At 37.4% G+C, this 22,237-nt stretch overlaps 1 protein-coding gene across 1 annotated transcript in view; it reads left to right on the top strand.

The window, feature by feature from the left end:
- The first annotated feature begins 10,716 nt into the window (after positions 1-10,716).
- The window catches only part of vg (vestigial), a 140,495-nt gene continuing 128,974 nt past the window's right edge, over positions 10,717-22,237 (top strand). The window contains 1 exon segment of the mRNA XM_067774823.1: positions 10,717-10,991. The gene's annotated coding sequence lies outside the window, so the exon portion shown is untranslated.

The raw sequence follows: 22,237 nt of genomic DNA, 5'->3' as shown, positions 1-22,237 counted from the left end.
ACTTTCGAGCGGCGAATCCCGTTTCACTAACAGACGAGGCTCTGGCGACCCCAAGCTCCTCATGGAACTTGGGGGTGGGGAGGGAGGGATGGCCTGAAGGTTTAATGTGGCCATATAAATCGTTCCCGAGATGGTCGGACCAGCACCTTAATGGTGCTGTGCTACCGGAGCGTATACGATCTGTATCCGACAAAGGACCATCACATCGATAACACTCCCCAAAGCCTTCGGGGAGTAACCTAATCGCTACAACAACAACAACCACACAATATTCATAAAAACAAAATAAGACGAACACTACCTACCAAAGCCGGTTCTTTATACCGGAACGACTGTGCCATAAATCGTGTCTCTACGCAACGGGACTGATTCACACACTCTTTCTTCGGAGGGGTGCTGGGCCTAATCCTGGAGCAAGAAATCGGATTCGTTGCTTCTGCCCACAAAATATATATTAAAAAGGGTGACACTTGGATGTTCTGTGCTAGTTTTCAATACCTACGCACCCCGTAATATTTGACTCCTTGTTGCGTCTTGGGACATTGGTTTTAGCCCCTTGGCTCCTGCTTTGGAAGGTGCTACTTTCCTAGATGTTTTGTGCTTTTCAACGGAAACTCTTGACTAGTGTGTTTGTTGTGTCGTTCTGCTGAGCTTCGCAGTAAACAACGCCGTGTACTGTGACACAAATTTTGAGTGGACTAGGAGTTCCAGTCGCAAGCGGCCCAGCGTTATACTAATATGTCTGTAATCACCAAAAGGAACGAAGCCCCGGGGAGGACACTCCGCGTTAAACGGTTTAAGTCCTCACTAAGACGTGTATCGCTCACCATACGGTGTGGTTGCAAGTGGGCGTTTGCTTTGGATCAATCGGTTCACTATATAAATGTGCCAAGCATTAATCCCGTAACTCCAATTCCAGAGAAAAACTTAAGAAACAAACCGCGAATGATAGCTCTTTTTGGTAAGGATGTTCATGGAATATCTTGAAAGGGTTGAAAAGACGTTACTGCCGCCTGCAGGAGCTGTTGGAGCGGGTTAGGGGGTCAGAATATACCCACGGTAGGTATGTCTATCGTAAGAGGCGAGTAAAATACCAGATTCAAGGGGTTGTGTAGCGCAACCTTTTCAGGTTGGCAGCGTAATATATAGCTTCTCCAAACCCAATTGTCAACCTCACCTATTCGTGACGAATCCTCTTTCATTAACAGCCGAGGATCTGGCGACCCCGAACTCCTCATGGATCTAGGAGGGCGGGATGGCCAAGAAGGTCGCATGTAGTCATAACAATCGTTCCCGAGATGGTCGGACTTGGTACCGGAACGTACCGGTTCTACATCCGGCAAAGGACCATCAACATCGATAACACTGCCCCAGGCCTTCGGGGAGTGTCGTTATCGCTACAACAACAACAACAAGCGGAAGACTTATGTCTGTATCTACCGTGTTGGTTTTGAGGTGGGGAAGAAGCTTCGTCGCTAACTTTTTTAGTGTTACGACCTTGCACTGAAAAAGTAATTCTTATCACTAGAAAGAGAGGAACTTAGTTCTCAGTTGTCCACTCAGTCCATAGAAGCATTTTTAGGCAAGAGTAACTCTCCGTTGGACTACTTATTCCCATATATAGAAAGTAATTTATTTACAAAAAAAAATACTTGGCGCGATTTATCTCCGACGAGATTTAGGCCAAGTTTTTTTCGAAGGGCAGACTACACTTAGAAAAACTTTTTGATGTTGCTTTGGGACCTGAAACCAGGGCCTGGCGGCCAAGATCGCTGTTAAATAGATTGCACCTGTCAACGATGTATGGGCTCTTGTAGTGTGGGTCAGGAACGAATACGTACGTTGATGAAGTACGAGGATAGGTCGCTCCTGTGAATAGGCTCCCTTGACCTGCTGGCGTCGGAAGGTCTGTAGTTGTAAAGTTAAGGAATCATCGGGTTCTGGATGGTGGGTGTTTAAGCCGCCTACATACCTAATTAGACGGCGGCGCGCGCCATCCTTACGAGCAGCCGTGCGTGGCGAATTAGAAGGGGCCAACACCCACGAAGGGCCGTCGCCATCAAAAGAACGGCAACCGACCAACAGTTAAGTACTATCACTCGGCAACGTAAAACTATATGGGTGTAGCAAGTTAAGTCTGTCGTCACTGCATCCCGAGGACTGGCCCAACTCGGGAGTCTCTGTATCTCAATACTCCAATGAGGTTACCCTTTTCCTCTGCTACCAAACACGGATATCGATTGGAACTCTATCATCAATTCTATCTAGTGTTGTTATTCGCGGCACTAGCCTCATTTAGTATTGCTGAAATCAATTTGGCTAAGCCGTATAAATTGAAAATCTGATGGCATGCCCTTGGCCCACCATATTTTACATAAGAACTTACGCATGATCTTTTCCAACAATTCGCTTCTGTGTTTGAACAGCTCATCGTTTACCGCCGCTTTATTGTTTTTAAGCCGAAGTTTTGCTTTATTCTCTACGTTTTAGTCGAATGGCGGAACGTATTTTCCGTTTTCAGGGATTGGAGTATCGGGTTCGTTATAGTCCGTGCTATCTAGCAATCAAGAGTGCGGTGCTTTCCATAGCTTAAGCCCAACAAGGCCGCCATTATAATTCCTAAAGGAGTTTACCACGCGCTTCAAACTTCATCCAGCCAGCATCTGAAGCTCCTTGCACTTACACCACTCGGCATCGCATTCTTACTGATCCCTGTAGCCAGCGTGCTTGTTTGCCGATGTGACGGGACATGCCCTTGGTCGACCATATGGCCTTGGTCATAATTTTTAAGCTCGCTGAAAACCTATGTTACCCGCAGTGGCAATACACTGAAAGAAATGGTACTAGTAAAAGCAACAAATCGGTTCTGTTGTTCTTGACTTAACGGAGATTCGGTGAATTTGATCGAATTATGGTTAATTCGACCGAGTTCTTTGTCAAAAGCGAACAAATTAGTTTGGTCATTTAAACAGAAGAGAAATTGTCGCTCTTAAATTGACAGATTGCTAATCAATCTAACTGATTTTTCTGTTAACGCAACTGATTTCACTGGTCATTTCAACAGCGAAAACAGTCAATGCATGGGCAAATTTCAAAGAGAATTTTACGCTCACTGCGCTCTCTACTTTGTACTTATGACGATGGTGTCAGTTGTTAAAAAAAAAAAAAAAAAAACGCCAAAATAAGAAAACCACCAGATATAAAAGAAAAAACACGCAAATTGGGAAAACAACAAAAAACTAGTTTTTCAGTTAGCAATACAAAAAAGAAAACACCCTTTTTGAATTTACTGTGCATAACATTGCAAAAAATTATGCGGTACCGGGACACCTATCTTTTGGGTACAATTTTGCAACTTCTCCTCCAAGCGAAATGCAAAATTCCGCCCCTTGTTACAAAAGTTTTTTGAACGAACAGGATTTTTCCAAAGTTAGTAACATTTTGTTCAAGTTTTTATGAATTTTCATTCACGCAAACGTATCTTATAAGATAATAAAAAACATCCTTTTTAATGTTGATCTTTCCGACAACATAAAAGTTTGAGTTGTTTTGGAATTGTTTCAACTTAAAGTTACTCCAGTTGTGAATTACCTTCCCGCGATTTGATTATTTATTTTCTATAACTTACAAGTTCTCTATTTAAAATGTTATGTCAAACATTTATACTAGAAGTTTTGTTCGAAACAATTAAATATGGCAACTCTACTTGCGAGAGAAGAAATTGAGAATCAGCTGCAACTGAAAGAATTGAGAATCATTTCTATTTGAAAAGTGAAGTGGCGCGCGGCGAAGTTCAAAACTATAAATTAAATAAATTATAAAAAATAAAATTTGGTGAAAGTGCGTTTAATAAAAGTGTGTAATATTTAATGTGTGCCAGCATATTTGATGTACGCCCAATTGAAGTTCGGTTAGTAAGTACATACATATGTACTTATTTGTCCGATTTTTGTTTTAAATTCAAAGAAAATGGAAACAGTTTACATCAAATGTGCGTACACAAATATAACTATAATTATAATATAAGAATATGGTGAACATTTTTGTAGAAAAAGTTGAAATAAAGTTCTTGAAACCGACGCCAATGTGGTTCGCTAGAGCATGTACTAACGCGTGTGTTAACATGTATGTAGCAAATATATATGTATGTAGCAATCATGCGTATTTATGTACATATTCACATATTTACGTATGTATATGGGGTATCCCATCACATTTCGACCAATTTTGAACCCAACCCCTTTAGAATTGGCTGAAAGTTTTTTTCTTTTTCTAGTTTACGAAAGACGTTTTTCAGAATTTTTTAAAATTTTTTCATCCAACTCAAAAAAAGTTATGAATTTTAAAAAAAAACACCGTTTTTGTTTTCAAAATGCTATAAATTTTTCAAAAATTGACCGTTTGGGATCTTTTTTTTCATAATAACTCATAACTTATTTTGAGTTGGACACCGTTTTTGTTTTCAAAATGCTATAACTTTTTCAAAAATTTACCGTTTGGGATCTTTTTTTTTTACATTTGTTTTAAATGTACTTTTCGGAAAAAATACAAACAAGATTTTAAAGTTTTTGTTTCAATTAAAAAAAAAAAAAAAAATCGGCCCACTCCGGGATTAGAGGGGATGATTGCAGAACTGATTGAAGTTTTTTATGAAAAAAAAAAAAATGGCGAAATTCGAAAAATTTCGAAAAACTGAAAAATTACAAAAAAAAAACTTTAAAAATTTGTTTGTATTTTTTCCGAAAAGTACATTTAAAAACAAATTTAAAAAAAAGATCCCAACCGGTAAATCTTTGAAAAAGTTATAGCATTTTGAAAACAAAAACGGTGTTTTTTTTAAATTCATAACTTTTTTTGAGTTGGATGAAAAAATTTGAAAAAATTCTGAAAAACGTCTTTCGTAAACTAGAAAAAGAAAAAAACTTTCAGCCAATTCTAAAGGGGTCGGGTTCAAAATTGGTCGAAATGAGATGGAATACCTCATATGTATGGCAACATACTTTCGTACAAAGCTGTCGATGGTACTTCGGAACAAGTTTTGTTTATTTGAATTCAGATTTAAGTTATTATTATTTTAATTAATATTACTAAATATAGCAATAAAATCATTAGAAATGAAATGTACATATGAGTAATTTATACAAATAAAAAAAACTACGTAAGTTTAAATATATATTTATCCGGCTTTTATATTTTCCACAGGTATTAATGTTATGTGAACAGAAATCTCTGTTGATGTAAAAGTTTAAGTACGCTATTAATCTAGAAAAAACAGAAACATCTGTTATTTCAATAGATTTCACTGGTAGTGTCATTTCGACAATAAACTCTGTTAATTTAACAGTTTGCACTGGTAATTTCAAAAGAACAGAAATCCCTTTCATATTAACAGTTTTGATTGGTATTCCTAGAGCGACAGTAATAATTGTTAATTTAACAAAACTATGGGTAAATTATAATGAAACAACTTTTTTGTTTATTTGACTACTAAAACGGTCAATTACTAATGAACGATTTGTGCGCAGTTGATTCAACATCTTGTTGCGATGGATACAAATTGACAGAAATTCCGGTTGATTTTACCAGTCTTTTCCTTTCAGTGTACACAGTGCTACTACGTCAGGTCGAAGATTTCTTTCAGTGAGCGAGTGCGAGAGCACAATGAAACAATCATTAGTGGTGGGTTTCGCGGCAATCTTCTCGACGTCAAAGACGAAATACCACTTACGTCGTTTCTAGCTTCTCAAGAAAATTGTTCTTATTCACTTCGAAAGCTTCTTCTATTTGCGCTTGGGCGCAATTAAAGTTTATATTGAAAAGCCTTGCCAATACTCAGAAGGCAACAAGTCTCTCATCATACCTGGCAGTATGTAGTGCGGCCACCGTGATAAAGTGGTAGCGTGCTGCACCTACCACACTGAATGTTATGGGTTTAATCCACGCGTAAAGCAACCCGGAAGAGAAGCTCGGCCTAAATCTCTTCGGAGGTAAATCAGGCCAAGTATTATTTTTTTGTGTATGGCTCAAAGTTATGGACGGTTTCGAGAGCTGGTAGGATGACCCTTGGAGTATTCAAGAAAAAAGTACACCGTAAAATTCATGCTCTGGAACATCCTGGTCATAAGCATTCATGGTTCTGCTTAATCATGAGCTGTATGAGCTTCACGCAAATACCTAAGAGCAAAGTGGAATGAGTAAATTACCAAAGGCCACGCTGGCGTGGTCATAATATGCGATTGAAAGAAGACGCCCCATCTTAGAAAGTATTTTTATATGAACCCATATGTGGAACAAGTGCAAGCGAACAGTGGCGGATCTGTCGCAACATGGTCGATCATTGTTTTATCATCGGGCCACCATACATCATTGCCAATGGTTAATTGATCGATCACCCATTCACAGTGTTTCTTATAGTTCCTTAGGGTATCCGTGCACCGTTTCACTGCTAACCATTTTTACCGACTGTTCGGGCAGCAGCCACCTATTCGCCAATTCTCCATGATTGAACCGACATTCATGGTACTATCAACCTATTTTCCACATTTCCCACACATCTCTTCTCTTACCTTGGACCCGACGACTTTGTCATCTACCGTTCGTGCCACCATCATCCCGACTAGTAGCAACTCTTCGTCAAGGTGCGTCTGTGTATGTGTCCGACCCATCTAATAAATAGGGCTTATACGACTCTGGGTTTGCACAGTGCTTCCCCAGCCTTCGACGATGCCCACCTCACAGATATACCTGCCAATTCTGCAATGTAAAACTTCCACCATCGACCAGTTATCATCAACTACTCACCGGTTCATCGCAAATCAGTTCCGCTGCTCTCCATCTTCAGGCAACTTTTACCCCTTTTCACCAATCTTCATTGGCCTTAAACTACCTACCACGTTCATCATTTTTCACCGACGGAACGGAACCTACTTTACACCCACTCAAGCTCAAGCTCTTACCACCCATGCCGAACAATCAGCTCTATGATGGAACAGGCGTTCAGGGATGCACATACCTGGGCATCTAATGTCGTGTTGAGTGCCAGCGCGGAGAAGACGGTTATGGTCTTGTTAACTAGGATGTATAAGGTCCTGAATTGGACTAGACCTAAGCTAGGAAGTGTGACCTTGCAGACGAAACCTTGTGCAAAATATGTAGGAATCATTATAGAGAGTAAGCTGTATGTAAATCTCAACGTGGAGAAGAGAGTGAAGAAGGCCTCTACGGCACTTTATGCATGTAAAGGAATAATGGGATGTATGTGGGGGGTATCACCTTCTTTGTCTCAAAGGATATTTACAGCGATTTTAAAGCCTACCCAGGATAGGATAGGCTATCCTATAATATGGATTCCTTGTTTGGAGGACGGCCACACCAAAAAAAGCTATCTAAAAAAATTTAGGGGTATGCAGGCTATCAGTGCTGGCAGAACGGGAGTCCTGTGAACAATCCCAACGGAACAACTGCAACGGGACTCCATGCCTCGGGAAGCTTGAGCACAGACCATACTGAAGAGACTACCAAGTTCCCTACCTGCGCGTTTATAGGTCTCTTAGAGCCACAATAGAAGTGCAAGGTGGGCTCAAGGAGGTTCAAATGGCAGACGAGGCGATATATGTACGTATAAGCCGATGGTTCCAAAGTAATAGCAGGAGTAAGGTCAGCGGTACGCCTCATGGTTCCGAAAATAAACAGATTCTACAAACTGCAAGATCAATGCAGTGGTTCACAGACGGAAGTAGTAGCCGTGATTAAATCAGGAAAGCTGCTTAAACTTCAGCCGCGTTGTTGTTGTTGTAGCGATAAGGACACTCCCCGAAGGCCTTGGGGAGTGCTATCGATGTTGATGGTCCTTTGCCGGATGCAGATCCGGTAGCAAGCACCATTATGGTACTAGCCAGACCATCTCGGGCCCGATTTAGTATAACCACATACAACCTTCTAGGCCATACCGCCCTCCCATCCGCTGGCAACCCCTTGAAAGGGTTGCTCTACACAACCCTGAGTCAATTTGGTATCTTGGTCTCTAACGACATGCATACCCGCCGCAAGTATATTCTAAAACCTCTAACCCGCGGGGGGGGGGGGGGGGGGAGCAAGGCAGAAGTTTGGCAATAATCTCTCATAGCATAACATCAAAAAGCTGTAAGCAATTCTTGGAAAGAGTCGGGATAGCGAGAAATATACCTACACCTATGTATACCAGAAATGGAATGAAAAAGCGGACGAGCTAAATTAGGCATATCCAGTGATAACATCGTGTCCTGTGCTCATCAGGTTTAGATTCCAGCTGTTAGGATTTGCACAGCTTTCAGTTCTAAAAGTAGCAAGTAGCTTAGGTCATAGAAAGCTTCTGGTATTTGCAAAAAAGACGATGCTATTTTATAACATATGTACAGGGTGGCTGATGAATTTTGCTACATTAAGAAACTCAAATAATTTTTTTTTTTCAGTGTATGGAATTCATTTTTCTTTTATTTATGTTAAAGCTCATTAAATTTTATTAAATAGAGCTTAATTAGTTTTAAACATAATGGACTTTAAATGCCCCCCCTTCCCCCCTGTTCGTTGATGCATATGCGGCATCTTACCAAAAAGTTGTTCATTACTGCTTGGAGAGTTGAGACAGGAATAGCCGCAATTGTTTCTCGAATGGATTGCCTTAGTTCATTCAAATTTGTTGGTTTTGCTTTGTAGACTTCCTGTTTGCAATAACCCCACAAGAAAAAGTCAGGTGCAGTAAGGTCAGGCGACCGGGGTCCAACGGAATGTGGAGTTTCTGGATATCAGCTTATTGGGAAATTTTCGTCGCAATTCTGTCATAACAGGTCGGGCTATGTGAGGACCTGCACCATCTTGCTGAAACCACACAGAGTTGAAAGAAATTCTCATTCGGCGTAATTCTGGATAGAAAAACTCTCTCAACATGCTCAAGTAACGGTCTCCAGTAACCGTAACGGTGTGACCGTTTGCTTCGAAGAAGTAGGGCCCGATAATGCAGCGTGATGAAACTGCACTCCACACTGCGACACGAAGTGGATGCAATTCCGTCTCATGGAGTATCTGTGGGTTGGAAGCACTCCATATTCGACAATTTTGTTTGTTTTTGTTGCCGTTTAAATCGAAATGGGCCTCGTCAGACATGAAAAGACAGTTCAACATGTTTCCATCCTTTTCCACCATTTGAAGCATCTTCTGGCAAAATTCCAAGCGAATCGGCAAGTATGCAGCGTTCAGTTTGTTGGCCATTTGAATTTTATATGTGAATAAGTCCAAATCTTTGTGCATAATTGACTGTAATGACTGTCATTACACCCATTTGAGCAGATAAACTTCTTGTCGAAACACGTGGATTGTTTTGTATGGTAGCAGCTACAGCAGCGATTGTTTCCTCCGTTCGAACTGAAGGGTTTCGATGGTAAGGTCTTCTGTTGACTGCCCCATGCTCGGCAAAATTGTTTACAAGTCTCATTATGGTCCATCTGCTCGGAGGATTGCCGCCAAACGTGCGCCTATACTCTCTTTGAACCGAAACTACGGACTCCAGTGCGTGATAGCGGCGGACAATCCAAATTCTTGTTTCAGTGTCCGAGTTATCCATTTTTGTTAAATGTAAAAGTCAATCTGCAAAATAAAAAAAAATTTACCAGATTCATTAAATATAAAAAAAGTTATTTAATATTTTTTTGGTAGCGGCTTTCATCAGCCACCCGGTATGTACGGTTTCTTAAAGGCTTTTACAGTTCGGTCGTTGAGTAAACATCTGGTAAAACTATGTTCCCATTCAGTCTGTGCGAGGTGGCCAAGGACCGACTAGTTCAACCTAACCTTACCTAGCATCCATGCTTTAATCAAGATAGTCTTCGCCGACTACTACACGATACAGTCGATCTCAGCCAGCGTAGCCCTGAAGGCAGTGCCCTTTCTCTCGGTAGCAATAAACATTACTCATCATCCCAAGATCTCTTTTGTCTTGTCGTATTGCATATTTGCATATTTTATGTCCAACCATCCACAAAATAAAATAAGTATTGAATACGCAACCTCTTCTTTTTCAACTTTCTCAAAAGCATTTCAATGGCTTTACCTGTATTACGTGACCTTTACAAGACTTTCTGCAGATGCATTCTGCTGTCAAATTGCAACGCCAGCCGCAACGCAAGCAAGCAATGTAGGTGTGTCATGTATTTTTTTTTTTTTTTTTTTTTGTTCAAAGTTATACGAGCTGTTTGAGCGCCGCCATTTTCTTTTTCCAAAGAATAGTATAAAAAAATGGCTCTTCTTACCGTTACCCTGCGTGCCCAACAATTTCGTGCATCGCGTTCTTAACTTGAAAGTACTCCATTCCTTTTGCACTCACGCACGCAACCTTATCAACTTATGCTCTCTCGTACACTCCAACGTTTTTGTTGCTGCTGAAATTTTTTGAAAATGAAAGCCGAGCACTGCATTCCTACACCATAATACGCAATTAATAATATTTAAATGCGAAAAACGGGCGTGTCTTACTTAAAAACACACATGCACACGGGCACATATTAACAAGAACAACAAACTAGTTTTCAACCAATTGGCGCGCAGCAAACAAGTTTTGTGCAATATCGAGTGTTAGTTAGCTCGTTCTTTCTCATTAGAAATGCGCTCACCGCAAGTCACCCAAACAAACGGTATTGCATGGATGGCATTGTACCTGCCAGTGTTGTTTGTGTCTCAGCGCTGTGTAGTGAATTTGTATTTTGCGGTGATTTGAAATCGTTTCTTGCGCGAGATTGACATTAATGCGTGGCATTTGAGCGCAAGCAAGAACAGTACGTGCGTGTGTGTGTGTATGTGCTTGCGCTGTTAACAGTGAAGTTAGTTAATTCATCATCATCGCAACCGCAGCAGCCAAAGTCGCATCCGTGTTTGTCATTCAAATGCATTGCAGCTGCAGTTCAATAATTAACGAATAACGCGACACTGTTGCGCAATTAAATGCGAAGCGCGACAATTAGGTAAATTTTTGTGAATTCCAAACGTTACTCTTTACAAATCGTGTGCATTAAGTGATGTGATGCGTGTCGCGCACGCCGGAAAACGAAAGTTTCAAGACAATAAAAAGTAAAAAAAAAAAACATTATAAAAATAGTAACAAGCTTTTTCGAATTTTTTCTAGCTTTGTGCTAATTCGTCTGCGGTGCGTTCGTCGGCTCTTGCGTGTGTAGCCAACTAAATATTTGAAGTATTTTGGAATTTGACATTTAGCGTTTTGTTTGTTTTTTTTATATTTTAATACAAACTCACTCACTCGACTTGCAAAACAGTTTTGTTTGTAAATATCTAGACACATTGAGTTGCTTGCGACAGGAATTTAAATAATTTTGAAAATTCACGTGCATTTTTAGCAACTTTTCAACCGCATGAGTGTCAGTTCTAAACATATAACTAAAAAATATTTTAGCATACATATTTATGCAGGTGTGTGTGTGTGTTTGTGGGTGTTTATTGTGCAACAGCTACTTTTGTAAAAATATTTTAGTGAAAATTCACTGCGTCAAATAATAAATAAACAAACGAAAATATGGCATTAGTGCTTGTGAGATGAATAAATACTTTGTTGACAGCAGACTTGAACAAAAAAAAATTATTTGTAGTGGGATTACATTTTAAAAAGAAAAATTTAACAATTTTTTTGGTATGCTCTCATTGCGATAACAAAAAATAATATAAATTAGGAGGTATTAAAGCGAAGCCATTGGTGCTGTTTGTGGTATCGCTGTAGTCGTATCCCTAACGTAACCCTATACGATACATTGTTATCAAATAATGGTGCCTTAACCTAAAAATAGTGAAAATTTCATAAAAATGAAGAAAACGCCAAAAATTACAAACATATTCCACAAAAAATAAGTATCCTAGTCATAACGTATCCAAAACAATGAATAAAATCTAAAAAAAAGTTATTAAATTCACCAACTCAAATATTTTTAGGTTATTGATACGGCGAAAAACCAAAAACCAATTGGTTGGCTACGATACGGTTACAACCTTAGCGATACGGTACGGCACCAATAATCAATTACATTGATTCCCATAACGTTGGTCGAATCAGCTGTTATAAGGTTACCGATACGGTTACCGATAACGCACCAAAGTCTGCAGTTTTAAACTAGTTTCTACTTCCCTTATAACTACGGCATAACAATTTTTCCCTTTTGTCGCTTTAAAAAACATTTTTTTTTGTCCAAAAAAAAAAAAACTTAAAAAATAAAAAAAATATACTAAAATAAAATTCTGTATTAAATTTTTCGGACGAGGCTTGCTGTTGCTTTTAATTGCAGTGTGGTTTGACGTGGCGGTTCCCAAGCCCAGCGCACGAGGGTAAAAGTATTACTTGCCCGTTTACATAGCGAGCCGCTTGATCCAAAACAGACGCCCGCTTGCAGACGCACCTCGTGGTGGACAGACGCTGTTGATGAAAGATCCCCTGGCTATCCCTTAAACCGATTATGTCAGAGTGGCCTAGACAGGTTGTCGCCTTCTCACATTAGCTCCCAGAGGATACCTGGCCGCAAGCTACCGGAAGTAGTGAGCTGCTTGAACCGCATGCAAAAGAATCGCTCTGGGACATCCATTCAATCAGAACTAATCAGGGGGACATCCACTTAAAAGAGATACATTTTATTCATAAAAAGTTAGGCGGTCACAATTTGTCGAGAAAATTCAGTACGAAAATTTCTGATTGTTTTTTTTTTTTGCTATCTTTCTTCATTCTGCACTAAAATTTGTTAAACAAAAATGTTAAGTAAATCGAAATCAGAATTACTTGCCTCAGAATATGAACTTGTCAGCTATGGTATGAGAGGCAGGTACACTACCCATAATTCAAATTTTCTCATCATCACTGTTGGGCGCGTAACCGTGCAGGCGATTTCGACCATTTCAAGCACTACTACAACAACAACAACCATTGCGTAAAAAGTCACGCCAGCCAACTCCTGTTTCACTATAGCTGACGCCATTTGGGAGCGCAAAAAATAGCTCAAATCCTTCTTCTGCCTTTACCAAGTCAGCAGAGGTACTCCTCTGCCGCCCAATATGGGTGCCGGTATTATTCTGAGCATCTTCTTCCATTCCCACAACATACAGCTTATCAACGATGCATTTGGACAGGTTTGTCCTCGCTAACTGCAAGACACACTTTGTTCTTTTCTATGGAGAAGGTGATGTTCCTCAAGATCCATAGTGAGTAATGCCGTTTTCACTTTTTTGTAGTCCAGTGGCGGAACGTATACTCCGTCGACGGTACTTTTCTTCGCCATTTAGAATGGAAGCTTTTCATTATCATTCCTGTAGAAATTTGCTCCGGTTTTGAAATCTTCCATCATCCGCAGAATACCTAATATGTAATAAATCCAACAAACCAGCTTCTGAAGCTCCACATAGTTTCGTCTTACCTTTCCTTCTTTTATGTATGTGTATCTCCTTCCTCGTTGGGGCGTTAAACGCTGACATACGCAATGTATTGCTAGACCCACAAAAAGCAACCAGCTCATAATAAAATATTATTCGATAACCTCCGTCGGCTCCGCGGTGGTAGTAACTCCTCCTACAAAATTTATTTAAAAGCTAGTAAGAAATGCATTCTTCGAGGGCAAGTAATCTTTCACATGATATCCCAACTCAATGAGGCCTATCAAATTCTCTGCTTCGAAAGTGCGTTGCATATAGACAGCAGCGGCAGCGTGACCGGCGCACCGACAAAGTGATCGTGCCCCCTATGGTCTTGCGAGATAATAGAGTAGAGAAACAAATGGGATTTGCTGGCCTTAATGAAAAACATTAAATTGAAAAAAAAGTGTTCTCAAAAATTATTCAAATAAAGGGAAATTCAAAACGTTACAGTTATTTATCGCCTTAATATTTGCTTGGAGGGAGAAATCCCGAAATGAATTTATATCGCCTTAGTAACTACAAAACGCATCGATTAAGTTAGATACATCTTGGCGAAAGACGATGAAATTATCAAAAAACTGCTGACAGGGCCGCTAAAAGAATTTAGATCAGACTTACATATCATGGGGCTGTGAAAGTATGATTTCCTACATTAATTAAAATTGGCATCGCGTATTCCGGCGTTTTTTATACTCAGCTGAGCCGAGCTCACAGGGTAGATTAATTTGGTTCGCATAACGGTACACTGCAACGGCATAAATTAATCGAGATAGGTATAGACTTCTATACACCAATATGATCTGGGCGAAGAAAGAAATTCATTTAGCCATGTCCGTCCGTCTGTCCGTAAACACGATAACTTGAGTAAATTTTGAGGTATTTTAATAAAATTTGGTATGTAAGTTCCAGAGCACTCATCTCAGATCGTTATTTAAATTGAACGAAATCTATAACCACGCCGATATCGAAAATTTCGAAAACCGAAAAAGTGCGATAACACAATGCTACAAAAAAAAAAAATATCTCAAGCACTTTTGTAGCGACCTAGTGCTCGTCGTAGATCTTGATGAGTAGATCAAGATACCGTGTTTCAAAATTTTCTAACACCCCGAAATTTTCAAGTTATTGTTGAAAAACTGTTTTTTTGTACCTCGCGCATTCAAAAATTCGTTACTCCATCATTTTTTCATCAATTTTTGATTGCTTAATAGTTTTGGAAAGCTGAAAGACAGGGCTTCAAAAATATAAATATGTTTGTTTACACATTTTATAGCAAATTTTTGAGATTTTTTAAAAGTTATCTAAAATTTTCTCGTTTTTTTTTAATTTTTCATAGTTTGACGGCTTTTTAATGTATCATTTCCTTAATGAATTATTTTATTTTTCTTAAAGAGATTGAGAGAATATTCTATCTCGAGTAAAAAAATTACTCTCCAACGTAGGAGCGAAATAAAATTGTTTAAATAATTAAAGTCAATAATTGGAATTTTGTTATAACAAAAAATAATTGGTGGAATAAAAGAAATGATAAGAATGCTCAATACGATGGCAGCGATAAACCGAAATCATACAATTAATCCTGACCCGACGCGATATCGATTGTACAATGAGAGCAGAATTTTCTTGTTCACAAAAAGTTTTGTTATTTAAACAATTCTCAACCGAATTTGATCAACCAGCACTTTTTTTACTCGAGATAGAACATTATCTCAATCTTTTCAAGATAAAAAATGTTTCATTAAAGAAATGACACATTAAAAAGCCGTCAAACTTTGAAAAATTACAAAAAAAAAAAAAAGAGAAAATTTTAGATAACTTTTAAAAAATCTCAAAAATTTGCTATACGAAGTGTAGACAAATATCTATATTTTTGAAGCCCTATCTTTCAGCTTTCCAAAACTGTTAAGCAATCAAAAATTGATGGAAAAATGACGGAGAAACGAATTTTTGAATGTGCGAGGTTAGAGAAAAACAGTTTTTTAACAACAACTTGAAAATTTCGGGGTGTTAGAAAATTTTGAAACACGGCATCTTGATATACTCATCAAGACCTACAACGGACACTAGGTCGCTATTAAAGTGTAAAATCAGTGTAGCACAGTGTAATTCATTACCAAAGATGGATAAAGCGATGAAATTTGGTAGGTGGGTTGACCTTATGACACAGAATAGAAAATTAGTAAAATTTTGGACAATGGGCGTGGCACCGCCCACTTTTAAAAGAAGGTAATTTAAAAGTTTTGCAAGCTGTAATTTGGTATGTAGTGTTCGGTTACACCCGACCTTAGCCTTCCTTACTTGTTTTTTTTTTTTTTTGTTTTTTTTTTGTGCGAGCTAATTAATCAGTGAAAGGCAAAGCACCCAAAATAGAAAATTTTTTGGGGCGCTTTTATAGGGAAACTCAACATTGTCAAATGTTGCAAATCTTTAAATAAAATTTGACGAGATTTGTCAGAACAAAAGTTACAAAAATACAGGAAGGTGTTATTTGACAACAGTAGTCGATACTTATATGTATTACTCACGTACTCGTTACCCCTAAGGAAATACTTAAACGATGTAATGGACTGAGATTAGCGATTAGAGCAAAGTACTAGAGTATTTACCCGTAGTTACTAGTATCGAAACAACATAACGTACCTACGTAAATTATAATAAATTAATGTAGGGCGTGATAACATCCGAAGAGATTTTAGGCCGAGCTTCTCTTCCAATTTACGCCGTGCTCCTTTTAGTTTTGCCTACAAATTGGTGGGACGGGACCTACTTGTTTTATGTCGAATCCGAACGGCATCTGTAAGGCAGATGAGTTTTCATTGTGCAAGCTTTTTATGGCAGAAATACACTCGAAGTGCTTGCGAAACAGTGCCGAGAGGCTACCCCGCTTAGAAAAATGTTCTTCTAATTGTAAAAACTTGTTTCAAAAATTTTGATATTGCTTTGCGCGGGTAGTGAACACAGGATCTTCAGAGTGGTAGGCGGGGCATGCTACCATCACACCACGGCGGCCGCCAGATATGTTCATATGAAATATGTTAGAAATATTAATATTGTATACTCTACTTATTTGGAAACAAACAAACACGCATTTTTAAAACATACCTATGTAGGTATGTACAAAATATATACATAATTATAATCTTATCAACAATTAGATCTTTCGATCCATTTTGTTTATCTGTCTTTTTGAGGGAATATCATTTCCCACTATAAAACCACTTTAGATTTGAGCCACACTTCACAATTCATTAGGTCACCTTTTAATAATAAAATATTCAATATTTACGACACAATGGGTTCTAACTCTCAAAGATAGATGAAAGACTGATAAAACCGCCGCGGCCCAGAAATTATTCATATCGGTTCACTGAATTTGTTTCAGAAACGTGAGCGAAGACTTGATCTCTCTTGATTTTCTCAATCGAAATTACTATCTAAAAGCAGAGATGACTCGCGCAACTTGTTACGCAACGGGAAAAATAGCTTAGGTGTTTAAGCGCCAATTACATAATGAAATAAATGTATAAATTCCCGAAAAAAATTACAATTATGCAATCGTCTTATAAATATAATTCTCTCCTAAGACTAGCGTTGCCAAATGTCCCATATTGGCCGGGAAATCCCGTATTTTTCACAAATTTTAAAGTGTCCCGCCGGGAAATGCTATGTCCCGGCATTTTCACAATATCAAAATTAATAAATTATAATCTGCTACGAAACATGGCCATATTTGCGGCTTCGATTGTATTCAGCTCATTATCATATTGCATGCAACTCTGTAAAGAAGAAAAATTCATCCCTACCCTGCGAAAATCGTGTGACCAAAAACGCACACAGCCACACGGCACGATCACATTAATAGGAGCGAAACCGAAGAGTTGGTGAAAAAATTTAATCTCGCCCATGCAAATGTGACTATGAATATGACTACTAAAATGACTGGGCATAATGACCGTAAATTACTAGTTAGATGACATGGCGCGTTTTTGGAGGGTACTGTGGTTCCGAACATTGTCAATGTTTGACATTTCACACACCTAAATATTCATTTTGCAGGGCAAGTGTTGTGTTTTAAAATAACGTTTGGAAAATGAATCCATAGATTATTGAATTCACTTTAAACACAGTAAACGTATTAATTGTTAGCCTGTTTCATATTTGTTATAAATAAATGAGTTTAAAAAGTTTAATTCTCTTTAAAAATTATTTCGCCGAATGAGCAACCCATAAAAATACATACATACATAGGTGTTTATTATTTTTCAAATGTCCCGGGAAATTTTAAAAAATCACGGGAATTTGACTCAAATTTCAGGTTTGTCCCGGGAACCCGAAATAAAAATCTGGCAACCCCACCTAAGACCCTTAAGTAAATTAAATTTGTAATAAAGGCTTGCGATGTATGGAAGTCACTTCATCTTTTCATTACTTCATGTCCAAATCTTTCGAATCGATGTTCGCCAATTTCTGTAGCCCGACTTATGTAGATGTTTTTCCCAGGAGCGTGCGCAGGAATTGTCTATGGGGGGAGGGTGTTTTGAACATATGGAAGCTCATAGTAAGCATCATTTTTTGTCAAGACTAGTTTTGCGATAAAAATTAATAGAAACGGGAGTAAAGGGAAACATTTACCATATTTATTGGCTATCAGTCAAAATGTGCACTCTTCCATCTACCACTTTTTATGAAAAAAACTCAGTCGTTGTAAGCCCATGGGGGGAGGGGGTGTGAACCCCCAACACTCCTCCCTTGCGCACGAACCTGGTTTTTCCCCTTATTCCACAAATGTTTTTTTTTTTCTGCACCAAGTAGAGAGTGGGTAAGGAATTTTAGAGAAATCTTAGAAAGATTTTAATTAAGATGGAGTTAAGAGCTTTTCTTTTAGATCATAAACCAAGGTTAGCTTTAAAATACACTTCTAGCTGAGAACTGGGCAAAAATGTTTATTGCACAATACTTAAATATGCAAGGGTCACAGAAAAAATGGCGCTCAAGTCATGAATAAGTACATTATAACTTTTCTCATTCACATTAAAAAATTTCAACAAATATGTATGTAAATATGGGCTTGTTAATTGCAGTCGTATGTACTTATGACATTCATGGAAAGGGCGATTTCCCAGTTAGTCTTTGTTTCATAACGGAAGAGACGTATTACTACAATTAGGGTGGAATTAGTTACTAAATGCACCTACTTACTTACTTCAGATTCCTCCCTTTGCCTTCCTATGAATGCTTTTTTATGCTTAAATTCATTTCTTATTATTATTTATAATTTGTTGTGAAAAACATTGATATGCGAATAAAAGTAGATATTCTACAATTTCTTTTGTTTTTGGTGCGCCTTTCTTAAGATGTATACAACTTCGAAACTGCTTCTTCTTCTTGGTAATTGCAGTGCAATTGATGTTGGCCAAGATGATGTTACCGTTGATGATTGCGAAAACGAGAAAATTACAACGGTTCAGCAGGTGCTGCTGGGGGGCATCATAATTGCATTGAGCGTGAACGACAGTTAATGAGTAGAAAGAAGAAAACTGTGAGTCTTAACTCAGCATAAAGGCCCCGTCACATAAGCAGTTTTTCATATAGATGCGTTTAACGCAATGTTATGGAGAACGGCCATCTGACAGGAAAATATAGTCATCTTACAACCTTTGTTGCAAGCAAAGCATAAGAACAATTCGAAATTGGCTTTGCCTAAGGGTGCTTACATACTATGCAAGTGAAATTATTTTTCCAACTCGGTGGTACTTTTCCTAAATTTTTCACAGTTAAAAACTGCAAATTAAGAAATGAATAGGGCATTAAATATGTTAGCAAGTGTTTTTCTTGTACAGTGAGAATGCTTTATACCAGTGTTTCACGAAATTTTTACGTAAATGGGCAAGGCGAAATAAACCTTAATTGCCAACTCTGAAGTTCCTTTATATACATATGGGGTATTCCATCTCATTTCGACCAATTTTGAACCCGACCCCTTTAGAATTGGCTGAAAGTTTTTCTTCTTTTTCTAGCTTACGAAAGACGTTTTTCAGAATTTTTTCAAATTTTGCATCCAACTCAAAAAAAGTTATGAATTTAAAAAAAAACCCGTTTTTGTTTTCAAAATGCTATAACTTTTTCAAAAATTGACCGTTTGGGATATTTTTTTTTTTTTTTTAATTTGTTTTTAAATATACTTTTCGGAAAAAATACAAAAAAAGTTTTAAAGTTTTTTTTTTGTAATTTTTCAGTTTTTGGAGATTTTTCGAATTTCGCAATTTTTTTTTTCTCATAAAAAACTTCAATCAATTCTGCAATCATCCCCACTAATCCCGGAGTGGGCCGATAATTTTTTTTTTTTTTTAATTAAAAAAAAAACTATAAAATTTTTTTTGTATTTTTTCCGAAAAGTACATTTAAAAACAAATTTTAAAAAACAAAAAAGATCCAAAACGGTGAATTTTTAAAAAAGTTATAGCATTTTGAAAAAAACACCGTTTGGGATCTTTTTTTTTTAAATTTGGTTTTAAATATACTTTTCGGAAAAAATACAAAAAAATGTTTAAAGTTTTTTTTTTCAATTAAATAAAAAAAAAATTAAAAACTTTCAGCCAATTCTAAAGGGGTCGGGTTCAAAATTGGTCGAAATGGGATGGAATACCCCATATATAAACGCCATATATTGCGTGTTTGTGGCGATGTTACTGGCATAGATAAGATTGCGTTTAACGCATCTATATGAAAAACTTCATTGTGGCTCGACCTTAAATGCAACAGTAGATAGCAACAGTGTTGCCATTTTGGTGCTTTTGAAGAATTTTGGAGCTTTTATCTTCAAAAGTGAAAAGTGATCCCTAAGTTCTCCAAAGGGACTACCAGAGAACTGTTAAGAAAATCCTAGCTCGATTATACATATGTAGAACGCTGAGGGGGAGTGATGAATACTCTTTTAAAAGATATAGGCACTTCAAGCAAGATGAGCTTTTTTAACAACTAGTTGTGCAATTAATTCTAGTATAGCAAAGAGCAATTTTAGACATCAGCGTTGACATAACATTATTTTTTTAGTTTTATATTGCGAACTTTTATCAAGAGACGTTTATTGTAACTATAGACAAATCTTACCCGTCGGCCAATTTGAGTTTTTTAGAAGAGAACATGTTACAAATGACTATCGGCGCCCTCGGAACCCCGACAGTTTTAAATTCCGTACAGTTTTAAATTCCGTACAATTTAACCACTGTGCGATATTAAAACCTGCTCATTAAAAAGAGGCCTGGTAGCCAAACCACTGCTGAAAGGCGTTCCCGCTAAATCCCGATTAAAAAACTTGTATAAAGCATTCCGATGCTGCTTTTCCCGGGACTTAAAAAGATGACTTTCAGTATGACAGACGAGCACGCTTAGTCTACCCCCACAAAAATGATTAAAAATCAACAGAACTCTCAAATATTTGAAGCATGCACTTTATTGCACTAAAATTTTATGGGCTGTAAAACCGCACACATAAAATATTTTTAGTTGATTAGGAAAAAAATGCTTTTATTTTTTTAACGACATGATAGTTTCAGCATATCTCCACAGTTTATCTCGTTTTCTTTATAAAATTTTTACTAAAAATAGCAAGAGAATCGATTTTCCAAAAATTGTCCCATTTGCCAATAAAAAAGTTGAAAAATCACGGTGGGTTTTAAAAAATTAAAAATTTTCTGTCGACCACCCGAGAAACTTTTCTGTGGGCTTATTCTAGGACGTGCCTAGTGTCAAAAAAAGCCAACCGCGAAATCGCATATTCGGCGCTTTTTTTTAGAGTCATTTGAACTTTTTAATTTTTGCAATTAAATCTTTCTATGAGTTATTGATAAGGAAATCTATTTTAACGCAATAATAATCATGTTTCTTTGCAAAAAATAATGCAAACATTTATTTTATGTAACGTTAAATACAATGCAAACAGTTATTTTAAACAAAATTTACAAAATAATACATATTTTTGTTTGAAACCACAAAAGTTCGTTAATCAGCTTCTCCAATTTATTTGAATCACAAATGGCAATTATTGTATTGACAAACTGCTCTCAATAAAAGACTAGAGTATTCTGGATGAGATATTTAAACACTGTACTTAACCCACGTCTTTTTAAAATCTGCATGCACAGATTCAAAAACTTGCTGTATCCAAAAAGCGAGTCCTTTTCCATGTTTTGAACAAAAGTAAGGCACGTATTCAATTACAGCATGCACTTTAGGTGTAATACTAATTTCCAAGTCTTCATAACATGTTTTAAATATATTAATATGCACTTTGCATTGCAGGTCTAGATTATGCGAAAAGCAAGAATTAACTACCAGACCAAAATCTTGAAAACACTGAACATATTACATTCATTTACGGCCATGTTTTTCTGAAATTCCTCTCAAAATATCTGCAATTTTTTGCAGGAATTGCCATTAAAAGAAAACTGTCTGAAGTAAACTTTACGATCTACATGGCATTCTTTACCTCACTCATTGCTTTCTGTTTCAAATTCTTTTAACGTGCTTTCATAAAGTTTATTTATAACGCCAAGTAAGAGATGAAGTTCCGGAGGTGGAATCAACTCTATTATTTCAATGTCTTCATCAAAATCAAAGAGTGGTTTGTTTACACAGTTTTTAAAAAACTGAGCGTGTTCTTTTCCATTTTCTTCCCAAGTTCTTTCAAACAAAAGTGTGCATTATTTTGTAAATTTTGTTTAAAATAACTGTTTCCATTGTATGTAACGTTACATAAAATAAATGTTTGCATTATATTTTGCAAAGAAACACGACTATTATTGCG

The sequence above is a fragment of the Eurosta solidaginis genome, chromosome 3 (genome assembly GCF_040869045.1).
Source record: "Eurosta solidaginis isolate ZX-2024a chromosome 3, ASM4086904v1, whole genome shotgun sequence".
Classification (NCBI taxonomy): Eukaryota; Metazoa; Arthropoda; class Insecta; order Diptera; family Tephritidae; genus Eurosta; species Eurosta solidaginis.
The sequence above is the reverse complement of the archived record's forward strand: the minus strand, read 5'-3'. Positions and strand labels throughout refer to the sequence as shown.